Source organism: Manihot esculenta, chromosome 2 (assembly GCF_001659605.2).
Source record: "Manihot esculenta cultivar AM560-2 chromosome 2, M.esculenta_v8, whole genome shotgun sequence".
Lineage (NCBI taxonomy): Eukaryota > Viridiplantae > Streptophyta > Magnoliopsida > Malpighiales > Euphorbiaceae > Manihot > Manihot esculenta.
The window spans coordinates 36,074,971-36,080,970 of record NC_035162.2 but is presented as its reverse complement, the minus strand read 5'-3'; positions in this window follow the sequence as shown (position 1 = coordinate 36,080,970).

Below are 6,000 nucleotides of genomic sequence, written 5' to 3'. Positions count from 1 at the left end.
TTTTTTAGTAGTTTACCTTAGATTTGTCCAAGTTTTTTTTATATTTAGAGAATATCTTAATTTTTTTTATATTTAACTATTAAAATTAATGTAGGAATTAATTAATAAATTTTTTAAAATATTAAAAATATTATAATATAATTTTTAAAATAAATAATTTTATAATATAAAAACTAAATAATAATTTCTATTTAAAAATTTACCAATATATTATTTTAATATTACTTAAAATAATAGATAAAATTGTCTTCAAATGTTGACTCTATTAATTAGTCATTAATGTAGGAGTACATAAATTATGAAATGTGATTAAATGATTAACCGATTGAGGATTTAATAACAGACTTATTAATCTGATGATCTGATAATTGATTTAATGATCATTCAATGAAATGTATTATTTTGTAAGTGAAATTTATTAATTAGGATGATATTATTTTAATTTGAGTTATTTAAAAATACTGTGCATTGGACGAGATAAGTTTCAAGGCTTAATATAAATACCTTTAATACAAGACTGATTCATATAAGAGGTTTTAACAATTAAACACCGACAGAAAAAAAACAGAGGACCCATTTTCTTTTCTATGGGAAAGGACAGAGGAATGAATTGTGTGGAGCCCAAATGATAATTGAGCTCAGCATATTGACTATAACTTCTTCACTTGCTCTTCTGCTTCTCAGTGTATTCAATTTGGCTTTAATTCTCTGTCGCTCTACATACTCCGATTGGCTTTAATCTCACAACTATATTTTCTAATCTCATCAACTCTATATTTTTTAGTTAGTAAATAATTTAAATTTTAAAATTTATTTAGTTAACTATTAATTAAAAAAATTAATTTAAATTGAAAAAAATAAATTATTATAAATAATAAAACTATAAAAAAATTAAATTATTATAATCTAACATTAAAATTTAATAAAAATAATTATTTTATTAATGATATGCAACTTTAAAAATTAACTTGTTTCATATTTTATATCATTATTGCATTAAGTATTTTTTTCAATCATATTAATACAAGTAATTTATTTAAGTATTTGTATTTTTTTTTTAAATTTCACACATCTGCAAATTTAATAAAGACGTACATAAATTTTTAAAATTAATTTATTTATTTGTATTAAAATTATTAATTTAATATATTTAAAAAATATCTAATATAAAATTGTTATAAAATATTTTGATATAAATTAAGTATTAGAGATTTAAAATTTATATAGTAGATTATACTGCAAATTAAATATGCAATATTTAATATAATAACTATTTTATTAACAAAATAAAAATTTAAACACTAAATTATTTGATAACTAAAAATGTCATAAGTTTTAAGTTTTTAAATATTATATACATAAAACATTATCCATACAGTACTTTAAACGTGCGGTAAGAATAGTATTTTTAATTTTTAATTTTATATATTTTATATATATATAATAATCTTATTTTAGATATAAAATAATACTACTCTTACCACGTAGTAAGGGCAATGATAAATATTAAATGAAAAAATTATTATTTAATTTTATAATATTAAAAAATTAATTAGTTAATTTTTTAATTTTAAAAAATATATTAAAATGTATTTAATATTTTAAAAAATTTATAAGTTAATCTTTTTATTAATTTTAACCGTTATATATTTTATTATTTAATTTTTATAATTTTTAAAAATTTATTAATTAATTTTTAAATTTTTAAAAAATTTATTAATTAAGTTTTTTATATAAAAAATTTTAAATTTTTTTATAATATTTAAAAATTAAAATTGATGAAAAGATTAATTAATAATTTTTTTAAAATGTTAAAAATATTTTAATATATTTTTTAAAATTAATAAATTAATTAGTAAATTTTTTATATTATAAAAATTAAGTAATAATTTTTTCATATTAAACTTATTACATAACCTTTAACCAATTTTAAAAATATGGTAAGAATTATTTTATTTTTTTAAAAAAATAATTAAACACTATTATATTTTTATAAATATACGGTAATTTTCACTTTAATTTTAAAAAAATTATTTTTTAAATTCTGATATAAATATAGAGTTTTTTTTTTTTATTTGATTGGACAAAAGCCCAATAATTGACCCCTGGAATTGCCCATACGTGGATACATACGTGGGTTTTGTGGAGCCCACTATAATAGACCTCTGGACTTCCCATAACTTTTCTTCTTTTCTTTTTCTTTTATGATAATGGACTCATATCCTTTTTTTTTTTTTTTTCTTTCCTTCTTTTCTTTTCTTTTCTTTTTTTTTTTCTTATGAATTTATGACTATTGAATTAATGACATTTTATAGTTATCAATAAGAGAAAATGGCAAATAATTTTAATCTATTCGTGTTTTAATATATATATTCCTACTTAAATTTATATATATTATAATATTAAATTAAAAATTAAATTTAATGAAAATAACAGATTATTATATTAATTAGCACCATAAATTAATAGTTTAATATAATTTTAAAAAATAATTGTATGTAAAATAAAATCTAAAATTTTTAATTTTAATAATTATATTCTAAATTTTTTTTTACAAATATACTCAAATTTAATTTTTTGATTTAATATAAATTTTTAATTTCAATTTAGTTTATTTATAAATTCTAATGACAAAAATTAATAACTTACTTTTTGACACATTTTTATATCAATAAATATAATTTTTTTAATCATTTAAGTCATATAATACGGTAGTGATACTAGTTTAAAAAAGTAAAAATAGAAAAAAAAATATAATTAATTTTAAAAAAATAAGAAAAATAATAAAAAAACTTAAACTTTATAGATCTTGTAATTATACCCTAATTTTTGTAACAATTATATCTTGTAATAATAAGTTTAACTAATCACAATACAATTCTTATTTTCTGACTTTATCAAATTTATATTTTTTATTAATAAATATTTTAAATTTTAAATTTTATTTAGTTAAATATTAATTAAAAAAATAAATTTAAATTGAAGATACTAAATTATTACAAATAATAAAACTATAAAAAATTAAATTACTATAGTCCAACATTAAAATTTAATAAAATCATTGTTTTATTAATGAAATACAACTTTAAAAATTAAATTGTTTCATATTTTATATCATTATTGCATTAAGTATTTTTTCAATCATATTAATATAAGTAATTCATTTAAGTATTTATATTTGTACAAAATTAAAGACGTATATAAATTTTTAAAATTAATTTGTTTATTTGTGTTAAAATTATTAATTTAATATATTTAAAAAATATTTAATATAAGATTGTTATAAAATATTTTGATATAAATGGGAGATTAGAGAATTAAAGGTTATAGGTTTAAAATTTATATGGTAGATTATACTGCAAATTAAATATGTAATTTTTAATATAATGACTATTTTATTAATATAATGACAATTTTATTACTAAAATAAAATTTTAAACACTAAATTATTTAGTAATTAAAAAAGTATAAATAAAATTTTTTAAAAAAAGTTTGTTAAGAGATGTCTTAAAAAAAAGTGTGGTAAGAGTTATTTTTTTAAAAACATAATTAAACACTATCATATTTTATAGATATACAATAACTTTCAGTCTAATTTTAAAAGAAAATATATTTTATATAATTTTTTTATTTAATTGAAAAAATCTTAATAATTTTTTTCGATACAAAAACCTCAATAATTGAGCTCTGCACTTATCCACAACTCTTCTTCTTCTAGATTTTTAATTCAATTATAAGATACAAATAGTCATTAGAGGACAAGAAAATGAATAAACAAGTGTACAGAATGAGTATTATTCTATTCAAATTAAAAAATTGATCGTACTAAATTAATTTAAAAATTTAATTTAATTTTTATTTATTTTAATTTGATTTAATTTTTAATTTTAAAAATTTTAATTATTTCAATTCGATTCAATTTTAATCAATAAAAAATTAAAAAAATCGAGCCGATCTAGTGATAATAATATATTATTTTTAATAATATAAAAAAATTAAATCATACTAAAATTAAAATATCTTAATTAAATTTAAAAATATTAAAAATTTAAAAATAAAAAATAAAAAATTTATTTAAAATTAAAATCAATCAAACCCAATCGACTCAGTTTTTAATAATTCAAATTGATTGATTATTTATTTGTAGAGCCCAGTGTAATAGACCTCTGCACTTGCCATAACTTTTCTTCTTTTCTTTTATGATAATGGACTCATAACTTTTTTTTAATTTCCTTCTTTTCTTTTTTTTTTTGTTTTGAATTTATGACTATTAAATTAATTACATTTATCAATAAGAAATAATAGCAAATAATTTTAATTCATTCGTATTTTAATATATATATTCCTATTTAAATTTATATATATTATATTATTAAATTAAAAAATTAAATTTAATAAAAATAATAAATCATCATATTAATTAATACTATAAATTAATAGTTTAGTATAATTTAAAAAGAATAATTGTACGTAAAATAAAACTTAAATTTTTTAATTTTATTAATTATATTCTAAATCTTTTTATAAATATACTCAAAATTAATTTTTTTTTAATTTTAATATAATAGTTAAAAGGTTAATATCAATTTAATTAACTCAAAATGACTGAGATTATTAGAAAAAAAAAATAAATCATAAATTAGATTAAAAGTAGCTATTTTCGATAAATTAAATTGATTGTTATTTTAATTTTATTGTATAGATTTGATAAGTATGTACAACAATTGTTTGCATAAATGGTATGTATGTGTTAATTAATCAAATTTCCACTTCTTTCTAAGTCATAGAATACTTACATTACATGTATTTTTTTCTTGATTCTGACATTGTTATCCTTAAATATTTGTTTTGGATGATGTGCAGAATACTAGAGAATATTAAATTATCGGTGCAAAAGTGATGCCAAACATAAAAATCATATCAAAGATAGATCGTGAAATGACTTTTTTATTTATAATGGAAGCATTTACGCAAGATATTACTTTTTTAGACAAGGAGAATGTGATTCTTGATTTTTTAAAAGTAGTATCATTAATACTCATAACCTATAATGATGCATAAATTATATTATCAATGCAAAAGGTGTTAGGAAGTAAGTTATCTATTCAAAAAATATATTATTTAAAATTATAAATAAATTGAATTAAAATTAAAAAATTAAACCTAATAAAACTAAAACTAATTTTGGATATTTATTAAGAAAAAAAAGTAAAGTTTATAGCAATAATCACTCAAATTGATAAAATTAAAATTTCTTTTATAATTACATTAAAATATTAATTTTTCAAGATTTTTTTTAATGTGTTTTTAACAATGAATTAAAATTTTTTCTATTCATAATTTTATTAGTCAATGAATTAAATAGAGAATAAATATTTAAAATATTTAAAATATTATCATGACTACTTAAATCTCTACGTAGATAAATATTTTATTTTAAAAAAATTATAATTTAATTTTTGAAATTTAATATAATTAATTGATCAATGCTTATATTTTTAAAATTAATTTTTTAAAGTCCTTTATATTTAATCCACACAAAATTACATTCATTCTATTTATTGTAGATATTAGTTTAAAGCCAATAGGTGGTTAAACTCCTGAAAATAATTTTTTTTCTTAAAATATTTTTTATAAAAATTTATAATCTACTTTAGCTCACTAAGTATTACTTAAAAATGGTTAAAAACATATTTTTTTATGAAAATTGAATGAAAAAGTCATTTAAAAAAGTTTTAAAGTTATTAAATACTAAAATATTTTAATAAATAGAAATTAAAGGATAAAAGTAATAAAGAATAGTTGAATATAATAATTTAGACAAAAATTACTAAGAATTTAAATTTTTTTAAATTTTAATAAATGAGAAAAAAATAAATGAAACCTTAATTCTTTAATAATTTTAATTTTAAAAATAAATAATAAAAATATTTTCATATTTTCAGTGGTAAATAATGGCTTCCCTGAAGTGTGGTAGTCAAACTCTCTTTAAAAGCGTTT